This window comes from Dama dama, chromosome 26 (assembly GCF_033118175.1).
Source record: "Dama dama isolate Ldn47 chromosome 26, ASM3311817v1, whole genome shotgun sequence".
Taxonomy (NCBI): Eukaryota; Metazoa; Chordata; class Mammalia; order Artiodactyla; family Cervidae; genus Dama; species Dama dama.
Genome location: NC_083706.1, coordinates 50788502 through 50809343, shown reverse-complemented (window position 1 = coordinate 50809343; position 20842 = coordinate 50788502). Strand labels below are relative to the sequence as shown.

Genomic DNA, 20842 nt, shown 5'->3' with positions numbered 1-20842 from the left:
TTCACCTGCCAATGCAGGAGATATGGGTTTGACCCCTCGGTTGGGAAGATCCCCTGGAGGAAGAAATGGCAACCTGCTCCAGTATTCTTGCTGGGAGAATCCCATGGCAGAGGAGCCTGGCAGGCTACAGTCCAAGAGTCGCAAGAGTCAGACATGACTGAGCATGCATGCATGCCAAGTAAAAGGCAGCCGTGTAACTGGAAGTATTCCGGGTTTAGTGTCTTTTCTCTGACACACCACAGCAGAGTCACCTTTTAAACCCAGGTTGCTGGAAGGCAGCTGGGCGGGGCTGGGTGGGCCAATAGCACTTCTCAGAACTCTGTGTAGGGAGACCCTTGGGCTTCCCTGGCGGTACAGAAGATAAAGAATCTGCCTGCAATACAGGAGACCTGGGTTCAGTTCCTGTCTCAGGAAGATCCCCTAGAGAAGGAAGTGGCAACCTACTCCAGTCTTCTTTCCTGGGAAGTCCCACGGACAGAGGAGCCTGGTGGGCTACAGTCCACGGGCTTGCAAATAGTGACTTGAGTGACTAACACTCACCCCTGGTCAGGTGGCCTGAACTCTGGGTGGGACAGATTAACATATCTGTAGAAAGAATTTTGAGCTGCTCAGCATAAGTGAGCTCACCTCTGTTGGGATCTGCCCTTTTACCCCATTTCCTGGGCCTCCAGATGCTCCACGCCCTGACCTCTCTGGTGATCCCTGCTCTCTGAGCACCCTCAGTGACGTGGGTGCTTCAAATCCCTCCCTCTCTTCTAGTCTCTAGTCTCTGGTCTCCCGCGCCGCCCCCTGGATTGGAGACCACCGTCCCTGCTGTTCCCAGACCTGCCCCGCTTCAGGTAAGGCCCGCTCCCAGCCCCACACCTGGGGCCCACGAGATTTGTCCAGTCGCTGTCTTGTCCCTTGTGTCTGCCCGTCTCCTTCTTCCCTTTCGGGACCAGAAAGATGGACTGGAGTTGTTGGGGTGGTGGGGGGGAGTCTTACTCCCGCACCCCAGGCAATTCCAGAATCATCCTACAGCATTGCTGAACCCACGTGTCCAGCCTGATGTGGGCGGGGCACTGCGGGTGCCCAGAGGCACCAGACAGGGTCACTGCCTGGAGGACAAGACGGAAAGTGAAGTGGATCGTTGTTAACCCGCTGGCAGGAGGGTGCAGAGACCTGTGGGAACACGGGACAGGGAGCCCCTGACCAGCCCACCCTGCCCCACCTAGCCTGGTGCCTCAGGAATGCTTCCTGCTGAAGTCTAGTGTTGTAGCCACGCGTCCCGGGAAACAAACCCACTCAGAAGGACAATGCAGATAGTGGAGTGCAGTTTATTACACCGGCGGGCCCAAGGCAGAGTCTCCTCTTAGCCAAGGGCCCCGACCAGTTTTTGTGAAAACCTTATATACCCTAAGTGTACTTGCTCAAACCCACCTCCCCAAATTCCTTGAAACTAGTCTGGACAAGGTAAAACAGAGATTCGATCAAAGTTAACCCATGATTCATGTGTCATAAGCCTAGATAGTTAAACAGTGGACATTTATCAATAGACCTGTGGTCATATCTTGATGAACAATGCAATTGACGACTTTGTTTCGTTACAGAGATAATTAGCATATTCTTTTAGGCCACAGAGAGTCCAAGTACTAGTCCTGAGGTTCTTTTATCCAGGGGGTCTGGTTTTTCTTTGGTATGCCATTTCTATAGACAGCGGGCTCAAAGTTCAGAGTGCATTGGGAGGGTGGCCATGCCTGTGGCCGAATGTTCGCAGCCTGGCCTTAGATGGAGCCCAGCTCTGTCTGTTTCCTCCTTCACTAGAACCCCACTATCAGGTCTGGGGAGTGGGGTGCTAGTGCTGGGGTGCTCCACTTGCAGGAGACAGGATGTGAATCAGAAGTGATCCGTCATGAGAGGAGTGCTCTGGGTGGGCTAGGGTGCGGACTGTGAGGTGGGGTCGCCACGTTCCTCGGACCCCTGTGAACTGATCTGGGCAGGAGGAGGCAGGGAGGGCCTGCTCAGGCCCGAGGTGGAGGCCAGGCCTGGGCGGAGGATACAGAAGGAGCTGGGCTCTGACTGGTGGGACACGGAGCCCCAGGATTTTGCAAAGGGTTGTGCAGAGAGCTGTTGCTGTGGGGCTTGGTCAATTCCAGAGAGTTTTGTCCTCTGATCTTGATATAGGGCTCCACCCCTGTGACCTGGGTATAGGGCTCCACGAGGGCCTCTTTGATGCTAGTAAACGCAGTAGGAAACCTTTCCTGTAATGCTCTTCTCAAAGGCCTCTTCTATTATGTCTTGTAATGTAGTCATTTATGCACCTTAATAATACCGACGTCCTTGGCTGAGTGCTGTGTGCTCCGCCCGCCTGAACCCATTTCATCCTCATCTGGTCTCGTGGTTCTCTGGTCCAACTTGAAACAGAGGCACAGATTGGTTAACTCGCTTCCCTGAGTCACAGAACCAGGAATCCCTGTTGGTAGAGCAAACACTGTGACTTTTGATCTACAAATAATTATAAAAGCATCGTGTTTACCTGGGTAATGGATGCTTTCCCCCCAACTTTTCTGGATCTTCTTTTGTGGGGAAAGGGTTTTCATAGCTTCACGATGTGCAGAGATTCCTCTTCACCTCCCAAATCATGAGGAAATTTAAGAAGTTACTGAAGATCAGACAATATGATGAAGACAGTATAATTTCAGGTCACTCAGATCCTCATCTGACCTCCATTTCTAGAGGAATAAGAGGGTTAACGTTTAAGGGAAACATTTCTAGAGGCAGAAGAGGGCTAATCTTTAGGGGAAGCAGAGCCGGGAGCACAGAGATATTTCAGATGTGCCTGATTATTTTAATTATTTATATTGGTTCCAATTTTAGCCAGGTTGGCACTTCCTTCCCCCTTTCTCCCACTCCTTCTGTCTTCTGAAAAGGCTGAACTGTGATTTGTCTTTTAGGACAGTCTAGTTTCAAAAGTTTCCCTCTGGCTGACTCCCCAAAGGAGATGGACCTTCTCGAACGTGTGCTTTGCAAGGCGAGGAGTTCGCTGTGTCCTGTGGGTGCTGGACAGACCTTGAGCCTGTCCTAATTTTTCCTAATAGACTAATTTTTTCCCTAATAACCACGTGACCTAACCCTGCCTGCCTCTGGGCAGGGACAGGATTATCCTGGCAGTCAAGGTGTCCTGCCCTTGTCAAAGGCTCCAGGAACGTTTCATTAGTGAGAGTCAGGAAACCGTCTGCCCCCTTCTCTAGGTGCTCTCTGCTGGGTCCTGGGGGCTCTTTAGCATCATGGGGGGTGGCATGGCATAAGTGGGGGGCAGGGCTGGGTCACTGAGCCCAGGCCTGGCCCCAGCCGCAGCCACCTGCTTACTCTCTGTGGGACCCTGGGCTCCTTGAAACCAACGGGCTGCCTGGGTCTGTGCTCTGCCCTGGCACTGGAAAGTGGGCTGGCACACCCCGGGCTCCCATTTCCTGGTCTCGTCCTGGAGGCATCCAGGGTAGATGCGGATCCTTCAGCCGCCACATCCTGCCCATCTGCGTCCTGTGCCAGCTGCCGGGCAAACTCAGCTCAACTCACTCAAGCATCCACCTTCCCAGAAGGTCCCAGGGAACGGAACTTTAAGAAAGGAAACAAACATGGATGTGCCATGATCCAACACAAAATTTACATGAACTTTTAAAAGACAAAACGAAGACTTTTCAGGTCAGGTTGTTTGGATGGCGTTAGGCCATCGCTGCAGACCCTTCAGAGTTAGTTTCCTCTCCTGAAGGGAGTATTTCTGTGGACATATTTTTGTTTTTTGTAAAGAAGATAGAGGGGGGGTGTTTTTTTTGGTTGTTATTTTTGTGTTTCCAACCAGTCCACCCTAAAGGAAATCAGTCCTGAATATTCATTGGGAGGACTGATGCTGAAGCTGAAACTCCAATCCTTTGGCCACCCGATGTGAAGAACTGACTTATTTGCAAAGACCCTGATGCTGGAAGGATTGAAGGCGGGAAGAGAAGGGGACAACAGAGGATGAGATGGTTGGATGGCATCACCGACTCGATGGATATGAGTTTGAGTAGGCTCCGGGAGTTGGTGATGGACAGGGAGGCCTGGCGTGCTGCCGTCCATGGGGTCGCAAAGAGTCGGGCACGACTGAGCGACTGAACTGAGTGCTGATGGCTGCTCTGGGTCTTTGTTGCTTCTCTAGATGTGGTGATTGGGGGCTACTCTTCATTGCGGTGCTCGGGCTTCTCACTGCGCTGGCTTCTGTTTTTGAGAGCATAGGCTCTAGGCGCACGGGCATCAGTAGTCATGGAGCACAGGCTTAGTTGCCCCGTGGCATGTGGGATCTTCCCGGACTAGGGATTGAACTTGTGTCCCCTGCATTGGCAGGCGGACTCTTATCCACTGCACCACCAGGGAAGCCTTGTAGACATTTTTGAGAAGCAAGCTGAGCTGGATCAGGTGGCAGTAGGAAGGCACAGGCTTTTGGCCACCCCACCTCCCACCCCCAGTGCTGAGTCTTGGGGACGGGGTGGGATGTGGCCGGCCTGAGTCATGCCCGAGAACTTCCCCTCCTGACTGTTTCTCCTCTGCGTCTGTCTGCTGCAGACAGGCAGACTGACGGAAGGGTGCTTTGGTCTTTGCCTTTGTCTCTGATCACCCTGTGGCTCCTCCCTCCCTTGTTACTGGAGTAATCTCTTCTCTGGAGGAGCCCGGCCCTACTTTTTTCTTTCTGATCTCTCTTCTTCTCCCAATACCTCGACTATCTCTTGAATAAAGAATCAACTCTTACTGCTGGCTGCTATCTGTTACCTTACCACCATTTTGCGGTATTATAGTAAGTTATGGGTCTTCCCAGGTGACGCAGTGGTAAAGAATCTGCCGGCCATCGTGGGAGATGCAGGAGACATGGGTTCAATCCTGGATCGGGAAGATCCCCTGGAGAAGGAAGTGGCAACTCGCTGTAGTATTCTTGTCTGGGAAATTCCATGGGCGGAGGAACCTGGAGGGCGGCTGTTCATAGCTCCACCAAGAGTCAGACACGACAGAACACACACACACACATAACAAGCTATCTTCCTGTTCTCATCAAGCCTTTTTCCACAGGATTATCTTTTAAAATCTGAACAGAGCAGTCAGGCAGGTGAAATTTGCCATTTCAGATACTAACAGTTCAGTTCAGTCGCTCAGTCGTGTCCGACTCTTTAGCTGTCATAAAGGTACCTGCCACTCAAATGGTCTCATAGTCTCCAGGGAGACTGGAGAATAACCTCACCCAAACCTGCTGTGTGAAATGAGAACCCTGGGTAGAGCTCATTGTAAGACATGGAAAGAACCCAGTACCTTACCACCCCCAGTAGAGAACTCTTTTTTTCCCCTTTACAGGAAGACATTGGAGGAGAAAAATCTAAGCAGCTATGAATGGACTTTTTGCCTAGGCTTAAAGTGTTTTTTAAAATATATTAGAGAATAATAAGGAAGAAGGGTGGACTTCTTTTATATGTGTGTGTGTGTGTGTACCCTTTTTACTTTTTCATTTTTAAAAATATTTATTTATTTGGCTGTGCCAAAGAGTTGAGGTATGTGCACTCATAGTTGTGGCCTTCGGAATCTAGTTCCCTGACCAGGGTTGGAACCTGGGCCCCCTGCACTGAGAGTGTGGGAGTCTTAGCTACTGGACCGCCAGGGAAGTCCCACCATGCCCTCTTTAAAACCAGGTTATTAAGCACAGATATGAAGTGTCACTTCACCCAACATTTCATAGTAATCATTTGAAAATAGAAATGATGCTGTCAATTTATCAAGGTGCTTTGGGCTTCCCGAGTGGCTTAGACAGTAAAAATCTGCCTGCAATGCGGGAGACCTGGGTTCAATCCCTGGTTCAGGAAGATCCCCTGGAGAAGAGAATGGCAACTGACTCCAGTATTCTAGCCTGGAGAATTCCCTGGACAGAGGAGCCTGGTAGGCTACAGTTCATGGGGTTGCAAAGAGTCAGACATGACTGATTGACTCACACACACACACACACACACACACACACACACACACACACACAGGGTCTTTGACTTAGAAGTACTATCATCTACTGGAGTGTTCATGTGACACAGATGATGGGATTGGCATTCTGGGGGCAATGTGGAGAAAAGCAACTTTCTGAGCACAGGGAGTTTATCTAATTCAAATTAAACCGACAGGTCTGCTGAATTACATTCCATTTAAGAGATGAGCACATATCCAGTTGGGGACAGACTCAACCACGAGGAAAGCAGCTCTAGATTTAAAGTACAGAGTGAGAAACGTTGTTGTCAAAAGCCTGTGCACTTCATTAGGCTTAATCTGATTTTACTCGGAACCTACTTAACAGCAAATGCTGAAATGACTGGCTTAACAAGCTTAGTTATCTGTTTTCCTGGGTAAATGATGGAAAACCAACTATCGGTAGCAAGGTAGAGAAAGAAAAGAATGAACTAAAAAGATGATTACTGGTTGAGACTCACTGATGAACAGAATACGTGGTCTGTGCTGTCCCCCACGTATTTCATTTATGAAGGCTGGAGGGTCCTGGTGACCCTGGAAAGACTGTCACCAAAACAAAAGCCCTGTCACGCATGCATGCTAAGTTGCTTCAGTTGTGTCTGACTCTTTGTGACCCCATGGACCATGGCCCGCCAGGCTCCTCTGTCCATTGGATTCTCCAGGCAAGAATACTGGAGTGGGTGGCTGTGCCTTCCTCCAAGGGATGTTCCTGACGTAGGGATCAAACTCTGTCAGTTCTATCTTTTGGCAATTTTGCTTATACATCTTAGCTTTCCAGAAAGTTCTTTCATTGAGAACAGGTCTCTGGCTGACCCAGGTAAGGGAGGGGATTGTTGTGTGGGGTGGGAGTGGGGGGAGTCACAGTGGCCTGCTCCTGGCCTGGGCCTCCTTCCTGAAGTGGCCCTCTGAACAGGTCTTCCAAGCATGAAGTGGAGATTTTGACATTAAGACAGGAGGAGGGGGGGGGGGGGTGGTTAATCAAAGGCATGAGGAGTGAGCTGAAGTGGAGCTGCTGGCAGAGGCCTTGGTGACCTGCACAAACACTGGGGCTTCGATGCAGAGTCAGGGGACCAGCTGTGGATCCTGTGAAAGGAGAACATGGCTGCCTTGGCGAAAGGGCTGCAAATTCAGGTCTCAGTGGCAGAGTCTCCGCTGTGGGCTCAACCTCGCCTGTCTGTTAGAATCAGCCCACGTGGATCAGATGATCAACCTTCTGGTTCCTCGCTTTGGTTTTTAAGTTTTCTAGATGTTTCTAGAAATACCTGGGGAGAGCTGGGCCACTGATGAGAGAAGGGTGACTAGCAGGAAAGTGATGGGGCAGAAAGGAAGCCAGAGCCTGGGCACAGGCCATGGTTACAATGACGATGACAGTAATAGTGATGATGGCAGTGACGTTGGTGATGGTGACATTGACGGTGATGATGATAGTGATGCCGACGATGATGGTGATGGTGATGATAGTGATGATGATGGTGATGGTGGTGATGAGGATGGTGATGACGGTGATGTTGACAATGATGGTGATGATGATGGTGATGGTGATGACAATGGTGATGATACTGATGGTGCCAGTGATGGTGATGACGGTGACAGTGGTGATGATGGTGATAATGATGATGATGATGGTGATGATGCTGATGATGGTGATGGTGATGATGACGGTGATGGTGATGATGATGGTGGTGATGGTGATGGTGGTGATGATGATGATAGTGATGATGATGGTGATGGTGATGATGACGGTGATGATGGTGATGATGGTGGTGGTGATGATGATGATAGTGATGATGGTGGTGATGGTGGTGGTGATGGTGATGATGGTGGTGGTGATGGTGATGAAGATGGTGATGATGGTGGTGATGGTGGTGGTGATGGTGATGATGGTGGTGATGATGGTGGTGATGGTGGTGATGATGATGGTGATGATGATGATGATAGTGATGATGATGGTGATGGTGATGATGACGGTGATGATGGTGATGATGATGGTGGTGATGATGATTTGTGTTGATGATGGTGATGATGGTGGTGATGATGGTGATGGTGGTGATGATGGTGATGATGGTGGTGATGGTGGTGGTGATGGTGATGATGGTGGTGATGATGGTGATAGTGATGATGATGATGGTGGTGATGATGATGATAGTGATGATGATGGTGATGGTGATGATGATGGTGGTGATAATGGTGATGATGGTGATGATGATGGTGGTGATGATGGTGATGATGGTGATGATGATGGTGATGATGATGATGATGGTGATGATGGTGATGATGATGATGGTGATGATGGTGATGATGATGGTGATGATGGTGATGATGATGATAGTGATGATGATGGTGATGGTGATGATGATGGTGGTGATAATGGTGATGATGGTGATGATGATGGTGATGTTGACAATGATCGTGATGATGCTGGTGATGGTGATGATGATGATAGCAATGATGATGATGGTGATGATGCTGATGATGGTGATGGCAATGGTGGTGATACTGATGGTGCCAGTGATGGTGATGATGGTGACAGTGATGATGATGGTGGCGATGATGATGATATTGTTGACGATGATGGTGATGATGGTGATGGTAATGATGGTGATGATGCTATGGTGATGGTGGTGATGATGATAGTGGTGATGACAATAGTAGCTATCTTTACGATTACCATATATCAGTCAGGGTTCTAGAAACAGCTAATTCTCCTACCATGAGGTAGGAAATATTACTTGTCTCCACTTTACAAGTGAAGACACTGGGGCTAAGTAATTTGCCCAGGATTGAATAGCCTGTGGAGGCACACCAGTTCTTGACTCGTGAACCCCTGCTCAGGTGTGAAGATTGCTACCTTTATACTATGGAGCCCCTCGGATAGTCAGTATGTTCAGGGTCACCTGTTATCAAAGGGCAATATGAAGCTACCAGCCTCCTTCACAATTATAGACAAAGGATGTAAAGAAGATAGAACCAATGACAGAGAACCTTCTTATCTCTGATTTTGTTTTGTTTTTTTCTGACATTCTTGGATTTTACTTTAATGGTTTGGTGGAAAGTTATGGTAGAAAGAGTCTAGAAGTTTCTGTTATCTCTGACCAACATATATTTCTAGAAGAGGTGGAGTTAAATTACTGAGTTTTCCCACATCAAATATAGCTTGGTCCTGTTACATTATTAGCTGGATTTAGGGAAAGTAAACTATTCCACCTGCCTGCTTGCTTTGATGATAATGATCTGGGTGCAGGACAGCAGCTGTAGTCCCCTGACCGCTCTAGTCAGGTCACGAATACGCCCTGAGCCGGGCATTTTTATTCAGCAGTGTGCTGGGTGTGACTGACCATGCAAGTTGTTCATGTTAGGAATATTTATTAAGCCCCTGTCATGGCCAGATCTCTGCCAGACTCTGTGGGTACCAAATGAGAGTTGCTTTAGTGCCTAAGGAATTCAGGCTTGTGGGGAGGCAGACACACCAGGAGGGAAGTGTCGTTTACTGATGTTACATAGTGGCCTCGGTACTGTGCTGAGTCTTTCGCTTTGTTAAGCCAGGCCATTAAGTACTCACTAGCGCACCATGGTTTTAAGTTCTTTACTGGTGAACCTAGCAGTGAGTGTAGAAGGGACGGTCGGATGCATCTAACCGCTTGTGTGAGAGAAGCAGGATGGTACGGGCTAGGGCAGATTTTGAAGGATGCACACACACTTGTCCAGTCAGCCATGGGAGGGGATGGGAGGGGAGGGCATCAAGCAGATGGGATGGAAGGTGCAGGGACTCCGAAGCATGAATGGGAACTTGGTCCAGAAAGTTCCAGGAGCTGGGTATGGCAGACCCTCACTGAAGTGTGCTCTTCTGTGCAAAGGCTGTCCTGCCCCAGCCTCCCCACCCCGCCCCTGCCCCAGGCACCGGGTACCCTCATCTGGCTTTTTATCCTGAAGACACACTTTGCTTTCCAGGAGAGTAGCTGCTGCCCTTCCACCTTACAATTAAAATTTTCCTGTTGCTTTTTTCCCCACAGCCTAGAAAGTTCCTATTTCGTGTCTCCACTTTACAAGTGGATCATCATGATGATGGTGATGATGACGATGATGTTGGCAATGATGTTGGCAATGAAAGGCTATTTCATGTCTCCACTCCCGGAGGATGGTACCTCAGTAAATATTTGTTCTTGGAGTGAAAGGCACCCTCTGAGAAAGGGGCTAAGAGACGGGGACACTTCGTGGGGAGTGGCTGCCATCCCCAAGGCTTAGTGCTTTGAGGTCTGTCCCCACGTGTCACCGGTCTGGGGCAGACTCTTCTGTTTCACTGATCTGTGTTCTGTTGTATGGATAAACCGTGTCTTGTTCATTCACTCACCTGGAATTGTTCACTTGTCCACCTGGTAATGGACATTTGGATGGTTTTCAGCTTTCATCTAAATTTAAGTTTGCTATTTTTATTCCTGATCCAAAGCAGGAGTTAGAAATAAGTTCCATTTTCCATTGGGTGACGGGGCAGGGGGTGGTGGGATATACAAATTCCCTTAGCAAGGGCTTAGAAGTGTTGACTTAAAAAACAATCACAACCTAAAAGTTGAGAAAGTGTAGAAAGTGTCAGTTGCTCTGTCTTGTCTGACTCTTTGCGACCCCATGGACTGTAGCCTCAAGGCTCCTCTGTCTGTGGAATTCTCCAGGAAAGAATACTGGAGTGGGTTGCCATTCTCTTCTCCAGGGGATCTTCCTGACCCAGGGATCAAACCGGATCTGCCACATTGTGGGCAGATTCTTCACCATCTGAGCCAGCAGGGAAGCCTCTGGTTGGCATTGCAGGGCAGCTGACTTATGGTTCTAGTAGCATTTCTTCTGCATATCAGAACCCTGAAATTTCATCTGAATTTCATCGCAATGAGTCTGCTAGAGCATGTATCGTCTACTCCTGACTTGAGTGTAGGCTTCCCTGGTGGGCTCCATGGTAAAGAATCTGCCTGCCAATGCAGGAGACAACAGATTGGATCCCTGGGTCGGGACGATCTCCTGGAGAAGGAAATGGCAACCCCCTCCAGTATTCTTGCCTGGAGAATTCCATGGGCAGAGGAGCCTGGGGGGCTACAGTCCATGGGGTTGCAGAGAGTCAGACATAGCTGAGCACAAGCAGGACTCTCAGTTGAGCCCGCCTTGAGTGGGCAGCATTGGTAGTAATGCGTAGAGGCAGAACCTTCAGCCTCAGGTATTCAGAGCAGCCCTGCCTGAAGGGGGAAACACCTTTGTTCTACTGCAGATTTCCTCTGGCTCTGAAGCCAAAGCCTCGATTGCGGCGATCGTTGACTCTGTGTGTCTGGGAGTGCATTCCTTCTGCTCTTTGAGGTTCCTGGACCATGCTGGGGTGATAAACAGCTTCCAGTATTTCCCACAGACTGCACTCGGGATCCAAGGTGAGGTCCCACCTCCCTCACTTGTGGCCCAGGCTCACAGAGATCACACCAGTGTAGGACCCCCTTTACACCCCAACAGTGCTCAGACTGGCGCCAACGTCACATCAGCCGACCTGGGCCCCGACGTCTGGCCATCTTTCCCTACTGAGGGGAGAGTGCCTTTTTCCTGCAGGCTAGACCTTCCCCCGGCCCCATTCGGTCCTTCGTTCAAACAGTGCCACGACTTGCGTGGGTACATTGCACGGGGACTGAAAGCTGACTGCGCTTAGATGTTGTCTTCTGTAGGGCCAGGAGTTTGTCTTGTGTTTTTAAACAACGCTAAGGTATCATTCACATGCCATAAAAGTTATCCATTTTAAGTGTATGATTCAGTGGCTTGTAATATATTGTAAGATGCTCAGAGTTGTGAAGCCCCCACCACTATTTACTTTTAGAACATTTTCATCATCTCAAAAAGAAACCCTTTGTCATGGGCGTTCCCTATGCCCCTCTGCCCTCCAGCCCTGGACAATCATTAGGCTACTTTTTTTTGTCTCTGTAAATTTGCCTTTTCTGGACATTTCATATAAACAAAATCAAACACTGTGTAAGGCCTTCTCTTTCATTTAGTATAATGGTTTTGAAGTTCATCCGTGTTGTAGCCTGTATCAATAGTTACTCTTTTTTCTGGAGCTGAATAATACTGTGGACTTCCCAGGTGGCTCAGTGGTAAAGAGTCCAGATACCAATGCAGGAGACACAGGTTCGATCCCTGGGTTGAGAAGATCCCCTGGAGGAGAAAATGGCAAGCCACTCTAGCATTCTTGCCTGGAGAATCCCACAGATAGAGGAGCCTGGCGGGCTACAGTCTGTGGGGTCGCAGAAGAGTGGACTCGGCTTGTGATTCAACAACAACAGTATTCCATTGTGGAGATAGCCAGGGGTCTATCTCTTGTTTATCTGTGTGTCAGTTGATGGTCACTGCAGGTTTTTTCCATCTTTTAGCTATTATAAGTAATGTTGCTATGACCATTTGTGTGCAGGGTTTTGTGGGGACTTAACATTTTCATTGGCCTTTCCTGGTGGCTCAGCTGGTAAGAATCTGCCTGCAATGCAGGAGACCCTGGTTTGATGGCTTGCTTTTACCTACGAGTGGAATTTCTGGGTCATATGGCAGATCTGTTTAACAACTGAGGAAGTAGAGCTGGGTGATTTTCCTTCACTTCAAGTTTTCTCTGAAGCTATGGAAGCATACTACTTTGCATAGATGTCTCAGATTTTCGAATCCCAGTCCCTTTGGTATTCAGATCCACATCAAATTGTTACCGTGGAATTACTACAGGAAAACTTGATCTGTGAGATGCCACAGGAAAGGAATGAAGAAGTGACTGTGCGAAGGGCTCCGCTCACGTCCTGGCGATTGCGTGGGGTATTTTGGGAGATGGAATTGCTGTGACAGGCAGCTGGCTCTGTGCTGCCCTGACGGTGCAAATGGTTTGCTGTGTGTGTGCAGCGGTTTCTGCCTTTTCCTTACAGGTCTCGGGCACTAGCTCTCTGAGTCCCGGTGTTGTGTTTCTCTGCTCTGCCAGGGTTTGCTTTCTTAGAAACTAGGAAGCTGTCTGCAGAGTGTTGTCTGAGACCAGAAAGCACTTGCCTTTAGTTCCGAATCCATTTTCTGTTCTGTCATTTGAGCCAGTACTCACTCATCTTTCAGAATTAAGTTCCTGTTATAATAAAGCTTAGACCGAGGATGAGGGAGTTTGTCTCCAAGCAGTAAACCACTGGCTATTGCATACTTCTTTCCTTGGGAAGGGCCAGTTAAAATGGTACCCGAGGTTTTGTAAGAAGGCACTTTCCCCATGTTCCGCAGTACTTAGTTATTTCTTACTATGTACAGAAGAGGGACAGAGATGTAAAAAACAGAAACGTGAAAAAATAACCTGTGGATTATATATATTTATAAATCACTTTAAAATTTTTTGGTATTTTAAGTCAGCAGTCTTATTTTCCACTCTCAGTAGGTTTGTGGGGTAAGCTGGTGGAAAAGATTAAAGAGGAAATTGAGGCTCAGAGAAGGTATGGGGCTGTTTAGTGATCAAACAAAACAAATCAAACAACTCCCCTGAGCCTCCATTTCCTTATGTGTAAAATGGGTACACTAATAAATCAGATAGCAATATCAGAGGGCCGTATCAAGCAGTTTTTGCTAACATGCATAAGTAATCTGAAAATGGAGTGTAAAAATTTGAGCTTTTTTTTTTTTAAACTTGAATATATTACCCAAGTGGTTAATCCTGTTGGTTGAATAGTTGGAATATACAGGAAGGCATAAAGCAGAAGTCTTATTTCCCATTCTCTCTAACCTCAAACATCTTCCCAGAATGTTATTTGTCCAACCGTTTTGAAAAGAAATTTGTTAATATTTGTTAATACCTAGTGAAGCTGAGGGGCTTCCCTATGGCTCAGATGGTAAAGAATCTGCCTGCAATGTAGGAAACCTGGGTTCAATCCCTGGGTGGGGAAGATCCCCTGGAGAAGGGAATGGCAACCCAATCCAGTATTCTTGCCTGGAGAATCCCATGTACAGAGGAGCCTGGCGGGCTACAGTCCATGGGGTCGCAAAGAATACACACGACTGAGTGACTAACACACACATACAGTGAAGCTGAAGGACGTCAGTCACATCTGAATGACGCAGCAGTTCCAATTCCAGTGCTCATTCACGCACTATCTATATTAGAGAGAAAAACTGGAAAGAGCCTCAGGGTCCATCTATATGGTAGAAGATTAATTTTCCGTGTAGCTGTACAAAAGAATACTCTTCCACAATTAAAATGACTAAACTGGATGCATAAAATTTCAAAAACTTAAGTGTTGAGTATAGAAAGGGAATCCCATGCATCTTTACAACACAAAATTTATATGCTGTAATTCATATAGAGTAAAAGAATAAGGACATTGATTGAAACACCCATTTCAAGCTCAAATGGCAGAGGTGGCTTCAATATCTATGTCTTTTATTTCCTAAAAAAGTGACGTAAAAGTGGCTAAATATCAGTTTGGTAAAATGTTTTGTATATTTGAAATATTTCTGATATTAAAGAAATGTTTGACTTATCAACCAACTATTATACTTCTGAAGCACAGAGATGCACTGGGGGGTTAGGCTTTACAATTTATGGCACAGAGTGCATGTTTTAACTGACTTTGTATATTGTAAAAACCTTTTTGTCATTAAATATACTTCCCTCATTGTTTGTCCTGACCCTCCCAAGACTTTCTGTTCCAATTTATTTTTTCAGAAATAATTTTTAGGAGTAGTAACTGCTGGGGCTTCCTGTTAATATCTTATAATTATTTTCTATTATTCATTTGTAATTGTTCATATTTATTTCTGGGCTTCCCTTGTGGCTCAGCTGGTGAAGAATCCGCCTGCAGTGCGGGAGACCCGGGTTCGATCCCTGGGTTGGGAAGATCCCCTGGAGAAGGGAAAGGCTACCCACTCCAGTATTCTGGCCTGGAGGATTCCATGGAGTGTATAGTCCATGGGGTCGCAATTATTTCTAGTTTACTTATGATATATTTGGTCTGTGATACTGGAGGAGCTCAGAGCCTAAAAGCAGAGGCCAAGTTCAAGTCTGGTTTAGCTAACACACAAACAGTCCTTTGAGGAGTTAGGGAATTTGCAACTGGAGCTTTTATATACGATTGCCAAAAATACCGAACATACCTCTGGGTTGGAAAGGATTCTCTCGTCCCTGTTTCCAGACCTCAGTCCTCGCTGTGTCCTGGGCCTCCTGCAGCGTCCCTGTGTTCTGGGCGGTTGCTCCCTTAGCAGAAAGTGGTTCAGGGGCCTCGTGAGGCTTTGCCGTCCTCTCTATTCCTGTGGAATTCTCTTTTTATTTTTTATGCTTTTTATTTTGTATTGGGGTACAGCCGATTAGCCAACAGTGTTGTGACAGTTTCAGGTGAAGAGCGAAGGGACTCAGCCATGCATGTACATGCATCCGTTCTCCCCCAGACTCGCCTCCCCACCACTTAGCACTGACCAGAGTTTTCTCTGCCACACAGTAGGTCCTTGTTGTTGATCCATTTTAAATATAGCCGTGTGTACACGTCCACCCCAAACTCCCTAACTATCCCTTTGTCCATCCTGCCCTTGGGCAACCATAAGGTCCTTCTCTGTGTGTGAATCTGTTTCTGTTTTCTTATGGAATTCTCGCTCTGGGTTCCTAAGATGCACCATGAAAGTGAAGTGTTAAGTCACTCGTCGTGTCTGACTCTTTGTGACCCCATGGACTGTACCCGCCAAGCTCTTTTGTCCATGGGATTCTCCAGGCAAGGATACTGGAGTGAGTTGCCACTTCCTCCTCCAGGGGATCTTCCCTACCCAAGGATCGAACCTGGGTCTCCTGCTTTGCAGACAGATTCTTTACCATCTGAGCCACCAGGGAAGCCCCAAGATGCACAGTGAAGACAGCCTAAGCTCCCTGCCCAGCTCTGACTTCCATCCCCTAATCACCTGTTGGTAAGGAACCCCTTCTAAAACTCCAAAGAACTTTTCCTGTCTGCTTCTATTTTTTCTCCTGCAGAAACCCTCGCCCAGGTAGACTGGTACAGCATCAGGGCTAGTAGTCCCCTTAGAAGTATCGAGAACCATTCTGGTCTTTGAATGGGAAGAGTATAGCCCAGGAAGTGGCTTCCACATCCACCTTGGTTTCTCTCATTCCCATCTGAGATTATGTTGGTGTGAAAGGAGTTCTAAGGTCTGGCTTCCTGATTTCCTACAGATATTTAACCAGTGCTCAGGGAAGTCTGATCTGTCGTGCAACGAAATATTTTACTGTCTCTAAGAAATGAAGTGATGGAAATGGCAACCCACTCCAGTAGTCTTACCTGGGAAATCCCTTGGACAGAGGAGCCTGGCGGGCTACAGTTCATGTACCCACAAAGAGTTGGACACGACTGAGTGACTAAGCGATTAGGACAATGAAGGGAGGAAAAGTTAGGTGGGCAGGAACGCAAGCCACAAGGGGAGGAAGGATGCTCAGAGCTTTGTCCCTCCTGCCCGAGGGGCGGGGCTGGTCACTGCCAGTGTCTGATCTGTTAAATGAGCGGTTAGTGTATTGATCCCTATGGTTCGTTTCTCCTGTTTATTGGTATTTAATGTGTGAAATTGCAGTATGAATTAATGAAGGAGGGAAGGATTTTTCAGTAAATGCCTTGGATACAGCTCACTAAATATTTGAAAATAAGCCCATTTAGATTCTCATGGAGCATCATAGCCGAAAATAAATGTCAGATTTAAGAGTTAAAAATGTATAAAATTAGGGGTGAAACAAGCAAATGTGTATCAGTTTTCTGCAGGACAGGAATTAAGGGTGAAAGGAAAGCCTTTCTAAGCTTAAACTTTCTGAAAGAAATCACATAATAATCCATAATAATTTAAGGCTCTAATAAGCCAAAAATACAGGGCTTCCCTGGTGGCGCAGATGGTAAAGGATCTGTCTGCAGTTCAGGAGACTCAGGTTCAATCCCTGGGTTGAGAAGATTCCCTGGAGAAGGGAATGGCAACCGTTCCAGTGTTCTTGCCTGGAGAACTCCATGGACAGAGGAGCCTGGTGGGCTACAGCCCATGGGGTCTCAAAGAGTCAGACGAGACTGAGCGAAATGCTTTGACCTTTGACCTTTTGGACTGTAAAATTGGTCACTAAATGAAAGGGGTAAGATATGTGTTCTGTTTAATATATGACGAGCTCGTGCAAGTCAAAGTGCAAGAGATAAATGAACAAAAAATCCACTTCACTTGCGGCTCCCAAAATACATATTAAAACAGTGAGACACAACTTTTAAAGTACAAAATGTTAATCTGGTTTTTGTTGCTTTTAAATGAGAATTCTTATTGTTGACAAATGTGGTTGAATGGGTACTTTTGTAAATTGTTGGTAAGAACATAAATAGCTATAAACTTTTTGGAAATCAATTTGGCAAAATTCACCAGATGCCTTAAGATGTTTGTTCCTTGAGCCCAGAAATCCTGTGTCTGGGAATTTATTCTAAAGAAATTACCATAATTCAGGGGGAAAAAAACTTTATAACCGGACTTGCTATTAAATAGTTGTTATGTTCAATTCAGTTCAGTTCTGTCACTCAGTCGTGTCTGACTCTTTGCAACCCCATGGACTGCAGCATGCCAGGCTTCTGGGTCCATCACCAGCTCCCGGAGTTTATTCAAACTCAAGTCCATTGAATCCGTGATGCCATCCAACCTTCTCATCCTCTGTCGTCCCCTTCTTCTCCCTCCTTCAATCTTCCCCAGCATCAGGGTCTTTTCCAATGAGTCAGTTCTTTGCATCAGGTGGCCAAAGTATTGGAGCTTCAGCTTCAACATCAGTCCTTCCAATGAATACTCAGGACTGATTTTTTTGAGGATTGATTGGTTTGATCTCCTTGCAGTCCAGGGGACTCTCAAGAGTCTTCTCCAACACCACAGTTCAAAAGCATCAATTCTTTGACGCTTAGCTTTCTTTGTTACTTACTAATAAAAAGACAAAAGAACAGTAAATAAAACAACAATGAGGTGATAAATTAGCAATTATGATATGTCCAGTGTAGCTACTAGATTATTTGTATTGTGATAAGGACATTGAAAATGATCTCACTGAAGGTTAATAAAAGGGCATATAAAATTGATTTAATGTTAAGACCTCAGCTATATTTAAAAACTAAAAGCCTCTGCAATGGTTTTATCTAGCAGAGAAAAAGAAAGCCAGTGCATTCACCAAGGACTAGAAGAAAGGAAACCCAAAATGTCAATAGCTGTTATAGGTGGTAAAGTTTTTACATTTTAGAACTACAGATTTTTTATAATGAATGTGAATTACTGTTACAATGGGAGAAATTGCCTTTAAAAAATTTCTTGGTTTAAGTGGCTGACTCAGTGAGAGTAATTTCCTTTACTTTTACCAGATTTTATTTTAATAGAAGATTCTTTGTTTAAAAAAAGTCAACTCTTCCTCAACCAACATCTGAGCTCCCCTACTGAGGTTTAAGTAGGTAATTTGCTTTCATTTTAGTTATTTTCATGTCAATTTGGTACATTGCTTCATGCAATTTCAGTGTTTTAGAAGAAAAGGATTCTATGCTTGGTTACAGGATATAATGGTTTAGAAAGAAATTCTGTGGGTTTATCTGCATGACTTCTGTAGGGAGAATAAATTGTTGGGTCATCTGCTCTATTCTTATGGTAATAGGAAAGAAACAGGACTTTCCCAGTTCCTGCTCTCCTTTGGTACATTTTGTTTGACAATTAAGGGTTATTGATATGGAGACTAAATTATATTAGGTCATCTAGAGATTTTGGTTGAACCAACATCTACTAACCATCTATTTATTTTGTAAGAAGTGTAAGAGTGGGGATTCATCTCAGTCCCTGGAAATAATTACTCAGTAAGTTCTTTAGTTTATTTAACCTCATCAGTCAGTTCAATCGCTCAGTTGTGTCCGACTCTTTGCGACCCCATGGACTGCAGCACACCAGGCCTCCTTGTCCATCGCCAATTCCTGGAGCCTACTCAAACTCATGTCCATTGAGTCGGTGATGCTATCCAACCATCTCATCCTCTGTCATCCCCTTCTCCTGCCTTCAGTCTTTCCCAGCATCAGGGTCATTTCCATTGAGTCAGTTCTTCACATCAGGTGGCCAAAGGATTGGAATTTCAGCTTCAGCATCAGTCCTTCAAATGAATATTCAGGGTTGATTTCCTTTAGGATTGACTGGTTGGATCTCCTTGCTGTCCAAGGGACTCTCAAGAGTCTCCTCCAACACCACAGTTCAAAATCATCAATTCTTCAGCGCTCAGCTTTCTTTACAGTCCAACTCTCACATCCATACATGACTACTGGCAAAACCATAGCTTTGACTAGACAGACCTCTTTGGCAAAGTAATGTCTCTGCTGTTTAATATGCTGTCTAGGTTGCTCATAGCTTTTCTTCCAAGGAGCAAGCGCCTTTTAATTTCATGGCCGTAGTCACCATGATACGGACCCACATAAAACATGGAGCAGGGCTCTGTAAACATCCGCTGTGCTTGCTTTCAGAAGTCTAATGCAGTGATGTAAACAAAGCTATAACAATAAATATGAAGCAATGAAGTTTTGATGTATGGATGAATGGATAGCTTGGTGGACAGATGATCTCATGAATGAATTAAGTTGTTAGTGGGTGAATGAATGCTTGCCTGAATCCCAGAAAACCTGTCCAGATGCTGCTTAACAGACGTTGGGAAGAAAGTCACCACTTTCCCCGGGCATCCTCTGCTCCTGAACGTTGTGACTCAGGAACATAGAAAAAGAGGAGGAGAGAGACAGGGCCCTCCTCTGTGTTCTATCACTGCTGTTATTAATGAAACTTTTCGAGGAATAGCCAGTCCATAATGACCCTGAAAGCATCGTTCACCGCTGAGTACTTCAATATTTTGTGGTCATATTTCAGATCTATCGAGAAACAAGGATACTCTAAGTCAACTTATTTTGGGCGCTCACAGCCAGCAGTTCTGACTTCAATAAATGATTCATGTCAGGAAAGCGTCTAAGTGCCTTTGTTTTCTAGCAAGTCTCACTTCGGGTCCATTATGCATGAATCAAGTCAGAGGAATTGCCTGGGCTCATTGACATCCCTTTATGAAAATCAGAGAAATGAAAGATTTAAAATCCAGCCTTATCATCAATCACCCACTGCCCCACCCTCCTTACCAGAGCATGAGGGTGGGCAACGGCACCGCCTCCAAGAACTCGAGGGTCAAGTGTGCTTAACGAGCGGTGAGGGCCATGGAGAGGGACCCGCCGAGAGAAAGAGCCCGTTTGCTAGTGTCTGTGATGCAGAAGAAAAAGAAGGCCAGGATTCCTTTCTTTTTCTTTCTTTTTGTGGTCATCCCTCCCTCAAGTTAGCTCTTCTGAGGCCCCACCTGCAAAGAGCTCTGCTGATCACGACAGAGCCAGCAGGGTGCTTCCTCCCCACCCTACTTCCTGGTAAGGACCCATAAATGGGTAAGGACCCGTGATGCTGCTGCTGCTGCTGAGTCGCTTCAGTCGTGTCTGACTCTGTGTGACCTCATAGACAGCAGCCCACCAGGCTCCCCTGTCCCTGGGATTCTCCAGGCAAGAACACTGGAATGGGTTGCCATTTCCTTCTCCAATGCATGAAAGTGAAAAGTGAAAGTGAAGTCGCTCAGTCGTGTCCGACTCTTCGAGACCCCATGGACTGCAGCCTACCAGGCTCCTCCGTCCATGGGATTTTCCAGGCAAGAGTACTGGAGTGGGGTGCCATTGCCTTCTCCGAAGGACCCGTGTGGACTTCCATAAATCAGAAGCGTTCCAGTGCAGGGCGTCTGGCCCGGTGGCCCCATTTCCCACTTTCCGAGCCATAAAATAGAGAGTGCTGCAGGCACCTAAGC

The 20842-nt window shown here is 46.6% G+C and overlaps 1 protein-coding gene across 4 annotated transcripts in view; it reads left to right on the top strand.

Annotated features, from left to right (window-relative positions):
- AGPAT4 (1-acylglycerol-3-phosphate O-acyltransferase 4) overlaps window positions 1–20842 on the top strand; it is a 130301-nt gene that overhangs the window by 12999 nt on the left and 96460 nt on the right. Inside the window, exon 1 of one of the 4 annotated variants that reach the window (XM_061130135.1) lies at window positions 760–839. The exons of the other annotated variants lie outside the window; for them this stretch is intronic. The gene's annotated coding sequence lies outside the window, so the exon portion shown is untranslated. Of the gene's footprint in view, window positions 1–759; window positions 840–20842 lie in introns of those variants that run through there. 4 annotated transcript variants of the gene reach the window in all.